Source organism: Artemia franciscana, chromosome 9 (genome assembly GCF_032884065.1).
Source record: "Artemia franciscana chromosome 9, ASM3288406v1, whole genome shotgun sequence".
NCBI lineage: Eukaryota > Metazoa > Arthropoda > Branchiopoda > Anostraca > Artemiidae > Artemia > Artemia franciscana.
In genome coordinates this window covers 15706370-15721717 of record NC_088871.1, presented here as the reverse complement: position 1 = coordinate 15721717, position 15348 = coordinate 15706370, and the positions used below count along the sequence as shown (strand labels likewise).

Here is a 15348-nt window from a genome sequence, read left to right as displayed (position 1 = left end):
CAATGCTTTTATTCTTTTCTCGTACATTAAAGGACGGTTCAGACGGCGTTCGTAAAATTCGTAAAGTCGTTCGTAAAGTGTGTTTCCGTAAAGTTTCACCGCTCATATGAGCCTTTACTTTACGTACATTTGAACAGCAAACTATTCAAATTTCTGAACCATCTCATATTTCAGAGAAAAAGTCTTGTAGATATAAGGAGCTTAGGGTGTGAGTATAGTTTGATGAGGCATAAGGGCTTTTTACATATTCCGTTTTCATGATAAAGCATATCAAGATTCCCTGGTTTTTCCTATTTTCTTGTGAAGTTATATCTATTAGAAGCATATCTTCAGTTTCCCGATTTCACATTTCCAAGTCTGTTAAAAAGTTTTGCTCTGGAACTCTTTCCCTATTGATCAACTGTATGAACTTTACGAAAAAAGTTAAATAAAGTTTAACTTTAATACTTGCTCACGTAAAGGTTTACGGAAGGTTAACGAAGCAACTTTACGAACTTTACGAACACCGTCTAAGCCATCCTTAATGCATTTAGCAAGTAACAAGTTAACCCTTTGTTTAAGGGGTAGGGGGAATGAGAGTACAACAGCTACCCTCATATTTAGAAGCAAAAAGGGCTAATGCTCTTTTTAATAGTCGAAAGTGATTGGAGGGCATCTAACCCCCTCCCACACCAACCATTTTCCCAAACACATTTAATCAAAAATTTGAGATAGCCATTTTGTTTTCTACCCTCCTTACTTTAATGCAATAGCCCCTTAAGTAACGCAACCCTAAAGACTTTCCTGCAGGGGGGGGGGGGTCTGAAAGCCACTTTGAATTGAATGTGCATACCTTCTAGATTTGTAAAGAAGGAAGGGGCTATTTGGGCAAATCTTGACCTTGGAAGGGAATCATTTCTTGATTCCCTTCATATATTTTGAGTGAAACACCTCTGTGCTTGTTTTTTTTACCGTTTAGCTGTCGAGAAGGGTTCTAATTCAATTGAGTACCTCTAGAGTGCTTGCTTTTAACCAATAAAATCCAAATTTTGTCGCCTAATAAACAAAGTGTTTTGATTCAAAGTGTCTCTAACCAAATTTAAACACCGCTAAATAGACTTTGAGATATCGCCTTTCATTGGGATGAAGTTTGGAAAGATAAAATGTAAGGTAATTATATTGTTTGAGCAAAAGGAAGTGGCGAACTTGTGAACCTTAAAATCAAATTTAAAAAATGAAAATGAAAGCTAAGATTCTTACGTAGTATTAAATAAAAAGCAAAAACAATTTTTTTCAGCTGAAAGTAAGGATCAACATTAAAACTTAAAACGAACAGAAATTATTACGTATATGAGGGGGTTCACCCCCTCGTTAATACCTCGCTCTTTACGCTAAAGCTCACATTTTGTTCCAATTCTTTAAAAATGGCCCTTGAATGACAAAGCTGGTTTAATCAGAATAAACAGTTTAAACAGTTAAATTGGAAAAAAAAGAATTTAGCATAAACAGCGTGGTATTTTTTAGATAATTTCTGATCGTTTTTCAAATAATGCTGGGACATCTGGCTCCCCCTCATAGAAAATTCCCTTCCCCGATGAAATATTCTTCCAAGTAATGATCCTCCAACGTAACCCTTTTTTCCCAACCCCACCCCCTCAACGATACGAATCTCCCCTGAAAATGTATGCATAGTTACTAATAACCAATACTATAAGTATTCAGTTGGCATAGTTCATAACTTGCAGCCCTTCTCCCGGGGACTTTGGGGGATTAAGACATCCACAAAGACATAGTTATTAGATTTTTCGACTATGATGAACAAAATGGCTATCTCAAATTTTGATCGGGTGACTTTGGGGAAAGAATGAGCGTCAGAGAGGGCCTAGTTGCACTCCAACTTTTTTGGTCACTTAAAAGGCCACTAAAACTTTTAATTTCTGTTAGAATGAGCCCTCTCGCGATATTCTAGGACTATTGGTCGATACGATCGCCCCTGGGGAAAAAAACAAGAAAACCGATAAGCACGGATCCGTGATCTTTCTTCTGAAAAAAAAAAAACAGAAAATCCACATTTTTGTAGACGGGAGCTTAAAACCTTTACAGTAGGGTTCTCTGATACGCTGAATTTTGATGGTGCGATTTTCAAAAGTATTCTATGACTTTTATAGGGTGGTTCTCCCTTTTTTTGAAAATAACACAAATTTTCTCAGGCTCGTAACTCTTGATGAGTAAGCTTGAACTTGATGATTTTATATATTTGAAATCAGCATGAAAATAAAATTCATTTTTGATGTATTTATTGGTATCAAAATTCCTTGTTTGTAGAGTTTCTATTACTATTTTTTAGAGTTCCTTACTTACGGTTCATTGCCACGAACTGTTTGATATCTCACCCGAAAATCTGATTTTTTGAAAAAATATATATTTCGAGCGCTGTGCAGGATAATTTTGTAGCCGACCATGTCATAGTCGGGTTGATCAGCATATTTTGGTTCATTAAATAAAATAAAAAACTAGTTGTTCTCAAAAGAAAGTAAAGGTCAACATGAAACACAAAGTGTGCAGGTATTGTCCTATGCATGAAGCAGGTCCACTTTATATGAATGCTCCAAGATAATTTAGCAAGAAAAAAAAATGTATATATATATATATATATATATATATATATATATATATATATATATATATATATATATATATATATATATATATATATATATAAGATATTCTTGTTATCACAATGCTTGGTGAAAAAAACCCTCATTCAGTTGTCTTTCTTTAAACCCATAAAATTCTTAATCCAAATTTACCAAAGGCAATCATCAAATTAAACAATTGCTACCCGCAACTGGATTTATTTTATTGTATTCCAATAGGCTTCCGAGAGAGCATTAGTCAAACTGTAATTCTTAGATATGGATTGAATGGGGGAGCTAAGGGAGTGGACGGCACCACTCATGTATAGGAACATTTGGGTTCTTTTTAAGTTTTAGGGTCTTGGCTTCCACTTTTGTTACTTTTGTTTTTTTCTGTTCTTTTATATTCCATATGGTTGACCCTAAGATATGAGTGGCTCCCTCTTTTTATATTAAGTTTCAAACCTTGTGGGCACCTATTTGCTATTGTATATAAATTTATCAAACCTCAGCTAAATCAAATCAGTTAAATGAAGATTAGAAATAATTTTAGTGCAATTAAGGTTTGTTTTACAGGGATTACATACACATTTAGGACGAATGAGCCGCCTTATGGCTATACGGCTTCTAAAATTAAGGAATTGCATGAAAAGCGTAATTAATTGTCGATTTCGAATTCAAACCTGATACGATGCTGGTCTTTTTTTGGCCAAAACTGACCGAAAAAGGACAACATGGTTAAACTTGAATTTTTGTCGTTACACAAACTCTTGTGTTGCTTAAGAAGGTGAATAGAAATGTTAATCTCCGATCAAATGAGCTCTCTCTCAAATTCTTCAACCACATATACACAGAAAAAAAAATCCCTAAAAAAAAACACTGTTGATAAGATCTACAAAAACTGACAGCAAATTTTTATGCAGTTTTCCTTTATTATAACATAAAATTAAAAACTAAATTCTGCCCAAACTTCAAGAATTGTTTATTTCCACATCAGTATGTTTGTACTCATAAGTTTTACTTGTACTCAATGGTACAATGATGTAAAGAAGATAGTTAGTACTGTTTGGATTAATATTGGCTGAATGGAAAAGAGGTATTTGTCAGTGTGTTCACGTCGGACGGCTGAGAGTAATAATAAGTTTGCAGTGGATGATATCGCTCAGGTGAAATTTTGAAAAAGGTATAAAATGTCAGTCAGGAGCTCTAACTTGGGAAGGGTGTGTGGTCTTAACCCTATCTTTGCCCTAAGTTTATAAATTTTATATCAAAGAGGGACATGATTCCCCAAAAGGGTGTAAATAAGCAACTTTTCTATGGTTTAGTCCAACATAACATTTTTGTCTATTGACCCTCCTTAAAAGAAAAGTGAAGTGTTTTTTATGTCTATATTTTTTTTCGATTTGGTAAAATACAAGCAAAAGTTGTAAGCTCAATCAAAAGTACACAATCAATTTTTTCCGCCAGCACTGGAAGTGTTTTTATCCGAGGGACACTCACTTTCCACTGTCTTGTGCACATCTCAGTACGCCATCTAATCCGGAAGGCTCCACCGCACTTAACATATTTTTTTTCCACTCTTGGCACAGTTTCAACCATGGATGGCACAGTTTGCGCTACGCTTGGTACATTCCCGCCACTCTAGGCACGCACTACCTAGTATAAGTGCGTTTTGGTAGTGGATTCCCCATTGGACTTTTCAGTATGTCAGACAGGCACCCTCTGTGGCATATTTCTACAAAAGATAAATGGTGCTATCCGTTGATATATCCGTTGATAATAAATGATAATATCCGTTGAAATTTCCAACTAGGACCGGTAGTACACTAAATTATTTAAGAAGACAAGCAAAGATGAACTAAGGTAAAGAGGTGCTTTCCGAACAAACTATCTTTAATATTTCAAGGAACATAGATAGATAAATATATGCCTCGGTGTATTTCAAAAATCCTGAGGCCATACACACAAAGAATATATAAAAAACAAGGAAATGGCCAACAAAATAAATTACAAAGTGCGCAAAAACATAATATAAAGCAAAAAAAAAGATAGATGAACTAGGTAAATTGAATTTATAATATTGTTTCAAAACTGATGTTTAAGTTGATCTCGGAAAGCCTTCTTCACCCGAAATGAGTTAGCGTTGCGTAGCAGCCAATATCAAACAGTTCGTGGTAACGAACTGTAGTAAGGAGCGACCCGGCTCAATAGTAACCAAAACTCTAAAAAATTAAATTTTGATATCAATAGCTACACCAAAAGAATCGCATTTTAATGTTGATTTTAAATATATAAGTTTCATCAAGTTTAGTCTTACCCATCAAAAGTTACGAGCCTGAGAAAATTTGCCTTATTTAAGAAAATAGGGGGAAACACCCCCTAAAAGTCATATAATCTTAACGAAAATCACACCATCAGATTCAGCGTATCAGAGAACCCTACTGTAGAAGTTTCAAGCTTCTATCTACAAAAATGTGGAATTTTGTATTTTTTGCCACAAGACAAATCACGGGTGCGTGTTTATTTGTTTGTTTGTTTTTTTGTTGTTTTTTTCCCCAGGGGTCATCGTATCGACCAAGTGGTCCTAGAGTGTCGCAAGAGGGCTCATTCTAACGGAAATGAAAAGTTCTAGTGCCCTTTTTAAGTGACCAAAAAATTGGAAGGCATCTAGGCCCCCTCCCATGCTCATTTTTTCCCAAAGTCAACGGATCAAAATTGAGATAGCCATTTTGTTCAGCATAGTCGAAAACCTTAATAACTATGTCTTTGGGAATGACTTACTCCCCCACAATCCCTGGGGGAGGGGCTGCAAGTTACAAACTTTGACCAGTGTTTATATATAGTAATGGTTATTGGGAAGTGTACAGACGTTTTCAGGGGGATTTTATTTTGTTTGGGGGGTGGGGCTGAGGGGAGGGGGCTATGTTGGAGGATCTTTCCTTGGAGGAATCTGTCATGGGGGAAGAAAAATTCAAGGAAAAGGGCGCATGATTTTCTAGCATTACAATTAGAAAACAATGAAAAATAAACATGAAAACGTTTTTTCAAATGAAAGGAAGGAGTAGCATTGAAACTTAAAACGAACAGAGATTGTAACGCATATGAGGGGTTCTAAAAATACATTAGCATAAAGAGCGAGGTATTTAGGAGGAGATAAATACCACGCTCTTTATGCTAAAGTATTTTTAGTAATTTCAACTATTTATTCTACGGCCTTTCTGATTCAGGGGTCATTCTTAAAGAATTGGGGCAAAACTTACGATTTAGCGTAAAGAGCGAGGTATTAACGAGGATACAAACCCCCTTGTATACATAATAAAAATATAAGATTATGAAAGTTTGTTACGTAAGTTGCTAATTTATAAGTTACGTATAATTTTTACTAATAAAAACGTTCGTTAAAAATTAAAAGTTCTAGTTACCTTTTTAAGCAGCCGAAAAACTGGAGGGCAACTAGGCCCCCTTCTCCACCCTTTATTTCTCAGAATCATCTGATCAAAACTAAGAGAAAGCCATTTAGCCAAAAAAAGAATTAATATACAAATTGCATTTTAATAATTTATGTGCGGAGAGCCAAAACCAAACATGCATTAATTCAAAAACGTTCAGAAATTAAAAAAAAAAAATAATTTTTTTAGCTGAAAGTAAGGAGCGACATTAAAACTTAAAACGAACAGAAATTACTCCGTATATAAAATGGTTTGTCCCCTTCCCACAGAAATACCTCTTAGACAATTCAGTCCCGGTAAAATTTCGCCCTGGGCAATTACCCTTAACAACTCCACGCATAAAATTGATACAGAAAAGAGAAAGCAAGACATACAAAAATAATTTTGTAAAGGAATTCTGGCAAATTCTCCCAGTGTATGATTTTCCCTGACCAGTTCACCCCTTGGAAACTTCCCTTCCCATGGAAATTCATCCGGGAAAACCCGCAGCAGAAAATTTGCCCCCCACCCGAAAATGCATACAGACATCCCAATAACAAATGCTGTGCGTAAACAATGGGCAAATTTTATAACTTAAGGACCTTTCCTCTGGGGTTGTGGGGGGAGGGGTTTATGTTATATCCAAAGGCATAGTTATCGGGCCTTTCAACTAGAATGAACAAAGGGCTATCTCAAAATTTTGATCAGAAGATTTTGGAATAAAGGGGTGGGGAGGGGGCCTAGTTGCACCCCAGCTTTCTTAGTCATTTAAAGAGAGCAAAAGAGTTCTTAATTTCTGTTCGAATGAGCCCTGTCACCATATTCTAGGACCACTGGATCCTTTTGAAAATCCCTGGAAAAAAAACAACAAAAAAATTAATAAACACTTTCTTTTTGCAATAAAAATGGAATACAAAATTCCACAGTTTTGAAGATAGGAGCTTAAAACTTCGACAGTAGGGTTCTCTGGTACGCTAGATCTGATAATGTGATATTCATTAAGAATCCCTCTTTTTTCGAAAATCAGGCAAATTTTTCTCAGGCAAATAGCCTTTAATGCGTAAGACTGGACTTACGAAACTTGTATATTTGAAATCAGCATACTAAGCCAAGTCTTTTGATATATCTATTGGTATCAAAATTCCGTTTTTTAGAGTTTCAGTTACTATTGAGCCGGGTCGCTCCTTACCCACAGTTCATTACCACGAACTGTTTCATAAGTTTTTAAATATGATGTAATCTTCCAGCTCTGACTTAAGCTTATCTTACCAGGCCAATCTCAGAGCCTTCAAACTCAGTTGGTCTGACTCTTTATTTCAGGAAAAGAACAAAATAAGTAATTGAAAAAAAATTCAGATAACCGAAAAAATATGCTAGATGAGCTATTTTCATGTGAGCCCTACAAGTAGATGAACCCTCAGAAACAATTCGGCTAAATCTTAATTCCAGCTTGTTAAGAAGAAACAAAAAAAAAACAAATATAAAAAAAAAATCTGACAACCTAAAAGAATACAAGAAAATGAGCCTTCAGAAAATAAATAAAAGGAACCCTACAAGTAAGCCTCCAGCGAAAATACAATTAAATATTAGAAAATACAAACAACTGAAAAAAACACGAGTACATAAGCTTATTTCAAATGAGCGGTAGGAGTGGGTGATCCCTCAAACACAGTTAGGCTAAATCTGTATTTCAGGCAGGAAAAGACAAATTATTAAATATAAGAAAGAAATATTTAACTGAAAAATAATATGAGTATATATGCTATTTTCAAATGAGCCCTAGAAGTAGCTGAGCCCTCTTGTATAGCTGGACTGAATCAATATCTAAGAAACAAAAAGAATAAAGTGAATAAAAGAAATAAATCAGATAAAAAAAAACAGAAATTACAAGATGAACTATTTTCAAATGATCCCGCACACACAATTGGGCTGAGCCTTTATCCCCAGGAAAAATTGAGAAAAAAACTGTTAACATAAGAAAGATATCATTCAACCGAAAAAAAAGGACGAGTAGATGAGCTGTTTTCAAAGCAATTTAAATGAGAACCACAGCAAAATTTGAGTTGAGAGGAAGTAGCCTGAACAAAAAAGTCCAATTATTCTTTTGTATCCTTCTATCCCAGTTTCCTCAAGGAAATACTAAACACTGCTAGCTCTTCAAGGGCTAGGAAGCAATTAAATCTCTCCATTTAAACTGTTAGCAACAATAGTCTACCAGTTCTATTATTGGAGAAGCTGTTATTCACGGCAATTATACAGTCTCAGCTAGTTAATGTGCATTTCCATGGGAGTTCATAATGGACAGAGGCTAATCTACAGGGGGGAGGAAGGCTTTCTGCTGGAAGTGTGGCTGCATTGTCCTTTAGTCAGAGCGTTATATACGGTTTACATAGACTTTAGATCATGGTAGATTAACTGTTAAGTAGAGAAGCTAATTTTGACGATGGAATTTGACGGTTGTCAATCAATTTATTTGACCACGACTACGATACTTGAAAAATAGGTGGTTCGTACAATAAATTGGGGACAATTAAAAAAAAAATCAAAATGAAATATTAAAATTGTTGGGACATATCAGTAATCTGAATCTTGTCATATAAAATAAACTGCCAATTCCGAATCTATTTATAGTAATTGAGATAGTAAAATAGTGTAGACTGAAGACTTTGATGGCCATTGTACAAGGTGAGCAAGGTGCAAAATTCTGAAATAATATTTTTAAGTAAAATTAGCTTTTTCATTATTGCATGCCCCCCCTACAAAAAACTGTACACGTTCTTGAGTCAAAACCATCTTCATTAAAGTTATGTTTAGGAAGAATGAGTAATATTAAGAAAAATAATGCTTAGATTTCTTGACATGGTAGAAGTTACTTTTGAATATGAATTATTGGCTTTTCTACCAAGAATTTTTATCTACGAACGACCATGATTGCAGAAATCACTACCAAAGCTTTTGTTTGCCCACAAGTAAACCAGTACCCCGGGGGAAGAGACGTACCAAGATGGACCTAGGACTCCCACCTTCGAAATCCTTAATTCCCTCGAATTTCTAGGCACTTCCTATTTAAATTTTCAAGTAAAATTTGTTTTATTATTGGCCACCCATTAAATTGTTTCAATTTTTATCCCCCTCCCCCTTTTTTCAGTGTCATAAATTCACAAAGATGTAGAGGGAGGTGTAAAATGTGTTTTTAAAACCTAGTGGGACAATTCTACTGCTGTTCCAATTTTTTCATTGAAAATACTAAAGAAAATGCATTTTTCAATGAAAACTCCATCAAAAATATTTCTAAAATATACAAGAGAGATGTAGGGAGAGGAGAATGCCCTCCTTCCCACTCCAAGAAATACCTGGGTATGTGCCTGCACTGGGGGATATTACAGAAGATATGGTGGGGACGAGATAAACCATTTTTTATATTTCGTTAAAAAAAATACGTGTGCGTCAAGGTAATGTTCTTTCACCGTATCACGACAGGAGAAACTTTTTTTTATATTTCGTTAAAAAAAATCTGTAATATTTTGAAAGAAAAACAAAACTCTAATTAAGAAACAGTTTATCTTAGACCTATTTTTCTTTCCTTCTTTTTTGTTTAGATTGTCTAAGCCCATTGCTAAGACAAGAAAAGAGAAAAATAACACAGTATTTCCCCAGTATCAAACAGCATTTCTTTGGAACTGATGAAAACCAAGAAACGGAAACAAAAACAGCTAAAAACTAAAAAAGTGGAACAAAGAGATGAAAAGAAACTGAAAAAAGGCAAGAAAATAATTAGATTTCTAAACAAAGTCAACAAATTCACGTTTACTCCCAATAAACACAGAAAAATAATATTAAGCTTCACTAAAATAATTTATTATGTTATTGCCTGTACTTCTCAGTAACAAACACAGTATATTTACTTTTGTCGTAATTTCGTTTTGCTTTTTGTGTTTATTTTTCAATTTTTGAGCGTTTCCTGAGAGTGTTTGGGATCAAATTATCTAGATTCAAGACTCTTCATTATTATATGTTCACATTTAGAACTGTATGACATGGTAGCAGATTATTAATAGAAAAAAGGAAACCAAACTAATTATTCATGCAGGCCTATAGTCAAATATTAGGTATTAGGTTAATGCCTTGCTATAGCAAGCCTGATGGAGGTCTATCCTTTATCAACAAAATAACTAATGCCAATAACTCGGTTATTTGCTAAACAAATATAAAGGCATGGATCAAAAGAATTCGACTGAATCAAATGCACAATGACACTAAGTGCATCCAGGTTGTCTAAGATACGTATCTGCAACATCTCAGAAATTGGGTAAGTGTATTAAGGAAAAACTTCCAGGGAACGTTCAGGATGAATTACCGAGGGTACTAAGTTAAAAATTTCAGAGAATGCTTAAGGGGTAGTTCAACTAAGTCAAGTAATACCACTGAAATCCAGTGTGCCAAATCGTCGTATTTAAAACTTCCGTACAGCTAGGGGTATTAAGTAGAATTGTTTATGTGAAAGAAACTATGTTCGGGTAACTGTAAAATCTCAAGAACGAAATGGGTCATTGAAATTTTAAATTAAAAGTTATAGCTCGTATAATAAGCGTCGAACAACCAGCCTTAACCAAAACTTTAAGATAGGCATTTTGCCTAAAATAGGCGAAAGCCTCAAAAAAGTATCTTCAGGGATGGCATGAATCCTACAGACCCACAGTAGTAAATACAGTATATTTACTTGTTTATGTTTTTTTTCAAAAATAAATGTGTTCATTAGTTGCCTGTTTTTCAATGATGAATAAGTGAGCGAAAAAAAAACTCCCTGTAGTATAGAGCTAAGAAAACCTTTTGAAATGGCATTTAGATACCAACTGTTAATAGCAATATTTTTAAGGCGATACAAAGTAGATGCGGCACTTATTTGTTCAATATTTACGTAGTGAATCGGGTATGTCCTTAAGACGCACTAACCTAAATCCCAAGAGTAATTTTACGAAATAGTCGGCATCAGGCTAGAGAGAAATGACACTTGCTTGATTAGAATAAAAAGACATTAGAAAATCATCATAAAGGCCTGATGATGCCTTAGTAGGTGGCCGAAGCGTAATTTTGAAATACAGTGAGTCTGCAGTAACTTAATAGGTGCTATGTTACAAGAAATGAATTTTGAATGAGTGCTGAAAAACTGAAAAATACGTTTTTTTTCCTTTTTGCTGATATTAGCCAAGGGTGTATCCAAGATTTTTGATCGGGGTAGGAGGCTACCCTATAGGGGGGCCACAAAAAACCTTGAAAACGCATAAAAAATTGTTTATAGCCATTTTTAGTAATTTTTACTAGTTGTATTTTTACCAAATTTCCTTAGTATCGTATAATAATGAAGAGTCTTGAATCTAGATAATTTGTATCCCAAACACTCTCAGGAAACGCTCAAAAATTGAAAAATAAAGACAAAAAGCAAAACGAAATTAACATAGACCTTAGTATCAGCAATAAGATGCATACACAAATGAAGTTTTCTAAGCTATTCAAGATAAGTTGCAAAATATTTTGATATCACAAGCTCCAATATTTGGGCGAAGAGCTAAATTCATAATTTCCATTCTTCAGTATTTTCTTTTTATGTAATACTTACATAGTCTATGGTTCATTGTGGAAAAAACATAAGCTTCTGAATATCTTGAGAACTAAATAAGACCCATGAAAACCGCTTATACCAATCATTAGAGCGTGCTAAACTTAAGCAGTATTTTTAAAAATTAGGTTTGACGAAGGATGTTGGACAAGGCGGTATCCAGGGGAGGGGGTTACAGGGTTTGACCTGTAGTCAGTAGTAGATCCATAATTCTGGCAAGGAGGGACGGATCTGTCGAAAAATAAATGTTGAAAAAAGTACCAATTGCGTAAAAAATGTATCCTGTATAAAAAAATGACACGCATGAGGGTGGTTGTTATTCCCTGTTACATAAAAAAAAAATCAATATCCGCTTTCGAATACTTCGTTAAATATTTTAACATGTGGTTTATTTCGGCTGTATTAACTTAAAAACACAACTCTTTTGCTTTGAATTCCAGTTCACTTTAGAGTACTTGTCCCTCTAGAAGAAAGAAATAGACACACCAGTCATTGGTGAAAGAATATTTCACCTGTGACAGGGTACAGTTGCACCGTCTACCTTCACTTGAATCAGGCAGCCTTTAAGTGTCTATGCTCTGAAGAGTCTGTACAATGGCCGAACTAAATATAGTGGGCATTTATCTGGAATAAAATGAAACCATGACCTTCCCAGTGGTGTCAATCCAAGAAAAAGTGGGGTACAAAATATATTTTTCGAAATCTAGGGAGGGGGCAACTTAGTTGTTTTTTCAATATTCAATAAAAAAATATAAAAAGAAAGGCATTTTCAGAATCTAGAAGGTAATCCCCCCTCCTCGCCATTAACACTGCTGCTCCTTGTTTTTACTATTAAAAAAACTGTGACAAAAGCGCCCCCTTAGTGATGAACCCGACAATTATCAATGTCTTGTGTAAATTCTCCTGCCTGGTGCCTAACTGCTCTAAAGAGCCCGATCAGAATCAGTTAGCCAGCAAGGTATTAAAACTTTAAATGGTGGGTTTCAGGGATGTACACCGGGGAAGTCTCAAGGCCCAAACATTCTAACTTTCCTAAATTTCTGTGTACTTCCTATTTAAAGTATCAAATATTTTTTTTTCAAACAGTTCGTGGTAACAAACTGTAGTAAGGAGCGATCCTGGTCAATAGTAACCAAAACTCTAGAAAATGGAATTTTGATACCAATAGCTACATCAAAAGAATCGCATTTTAATGCTGATTTTAAACATAAGTTTCATCAAGTTTAGTCTTACCCATCAAAAGTTACGAGCCTGAGAAAATTTGCGTGTTTTTAGAAAACAGGGGAAAGAACCCCTTAAAAGTCATAGACTCTTAACGAAAATCACACCATCAGATTCAGCGTATCAGAGAACCCTATTGTAGAAGTTTCAAGCTCCTATCTACAAAAATGTGGAATTTTGTATTTTTTGTCAGAAGGCAGGTCACGGATGCGTGTTTATTTGTTTGTTTGTTTTTTTTTTTTCGTTTTTTTTCCCAGGGGTGATCGTATCGACCCAGTTAGAATGTTGAGAAATTAGAACGCAACATCCTAGAATGTTGCGATAGGGCTCATTCTAACGGAAATGAAAAGTTCTAGTGCCCTTTTTATGTGACCAAAAAAATTGGAGGGCACCTAGGCCCCCTCCCACGCTAATTATTTTCCCAAAGTCAGCGCATCAAAATTCTGAGATAGCCATTTTATTCAGCGGAGTCGAAAAACCTTATAACTATGTCTTTGGGGACGACTTACTCCCCCACAGTCCCAGTGGGAGGGCAACAAGTTACAAACTTTGACCAGTGCTTACATATAGTAATGGTTATTGGGAAGTGTACAGGCGTTTTCAGGAGGATTTTTTGGTTGGGGGAGGGGTTGATAAGAGGGAGATATACTGGGGGAACTTTCTATCGTGGAATTTGTCATGGGGGAAGAAAATTTCCATTAAGGGAGCGCAGGATTTACTAGCATTATTTAAAAAAAAAAATAATGAAAAAATAAATACGAAAAAGTTTTTTCAGCTGGAGGTAAGGAGCACCATTAAAACTTAAAACAAACAGAAATTATTACCCATATGAGGGGCTCACCTCCTCCTAATACATCGCTCTTTACGCTAAAGCATTTTTAGTAATTTTAACTATTTATTCTACGGCTTTTGTGATTCAGTGGTCATTCTTAATGAATTGGGACAAAATTTAAGCTTTAGTGTAAAGAGCGAGGTACTGACGAGGGGGCGAAGCCCCTCATCAGAGAATACAAAAGTTATTTACGTAAGCTTATTTATAAGTTATGTATATCTTTTACTAATAAAAATTCGTAAAAAGTTAAAAGGTCTAGTTGCCTTTTTAATTAACCAAAAAATCAGAGGGCAACTAGGCTTCCTCCCCCGCTCTTTTTTTCTCAAAATCATTCGATTAAAATTCTGAGAAAGCCATTTTGCCACAAAAAAAAAACATGCAAATTTCATTTTAATTATTCCCCTGCGGAGAGCCAAAATCAAAACATGCATTGATTCAAAAACGTTCAGAAATTAAATAAAAAAAAACAAGTTTTTTTTTAGCTGAAAGCAAGGAGCGACATTAAAAATTAAAACGAACAGAAATTACTTCGTATATGAAAGGGGCTGCTTCCTCATCAACGCCCCGCTCTTTACGCTAAAGTTTTTTACTGTTTTAAAAAGAATAGTTGAGAGAAAGAGTCAAACTTTAGCGTAAAGAGCGGGGCGTTGTTGAGGAAGCAGCCCCTTTCATATGCGAAGTAATTTCTGTTCGTTTTAAGTTTTAATGTCCCTGCTTACTTTCAGGTAAAAAAAAACTTTATTTTTTTTTATTTAATCTATTAATAGGATGTGCCTGAAACTAAATTTGTTGTACGCGTCTTGTGAGTGTGGTTACCAAGCTAAACATGGTCAATTTTTAACAAATACACAAACGCAACCTGTACCTAAATGTTTTAGCGACCACAATTTGTTCTTGATCAATGAAACTGGTTTTCTGTGTCTGCTCGGAGATAATCAGCTTAGCCCGAGTGAGAGAAACTACTTTGCAGGTATATTTTGATTAAATATTTAATATATAGAGGGGGTTAGGTTAGGTATTTAATATAATTAAATAAAAAAAAACAGTTTTTCAACTGAAAGTAAGGAACAACATTAAAACTTAAAACAAACAGAAAATATTACGCATATGAAGGGGGTTGCCTCCTCTTCAACACCTCGCTCTTTACGATAAAGTTTTTTTTAGTATTTTTATAACAGCTTCTTATTGTTCTAATTAAACGACCCTTGTGTTTCAAGAGTCGTTCTTAAAGAATTGGGACAAAATTTAAACTTTAGTGTAAAGAGCGAGGTGTTGAGGAGGAGGCAAACCCCTTCATATACTTATTAAATTCTGTTTGTTTGAAGTTTTAATGTTACTCCTTACTTTTTGTTGATTTTTTTATTATTTAATATTTGATCGTGTTTTAGATAATCCCAGGAAATCTGGCCAAACATCAACAGAGAAACACCCTCCCCACGGAAATATCTCCAAGATAATTCAATACCGGTGAAAATTTATCCAGGACAATTACCCTTAACAACTACACTCGTAAAGTTTAGACGTAAAAGAGAAAGCAAAACATATATAAAAAAAATTGTACAGGAAATCTTACAAATGCTCCCAGTGTATAATTTCCCTTGACAATTTTACCCCCTTGAAACTTTTCTCCCCGTG

The 15348-nt window shown here is 34.8% G+C and overlaps 1 long non-coding RNA gene across 2 annotated transcripts in view; it reads right to left on the bottom strand.

Annotated features, from left to right (window-relative positions):
* Nucleotides 1-3934: 3934 nt before the first annotated feature.
* The window catches only part of LOC136031052 (uncharacterized), a 54855-nt gene continuing 43441 nt past the window's right edge, over nt 3935-15348 (bottom strand). For both annotated transcript variants that reach the window (XR_010618418.1, XR_010618419.1), the window contains exon 3: nt 3935-4350. This is a non-coding gene — a long non-coding RNA (uncharacterized LOC136031052). The remainder of the gene's footprint in view (nt 4351-15348) is intronic.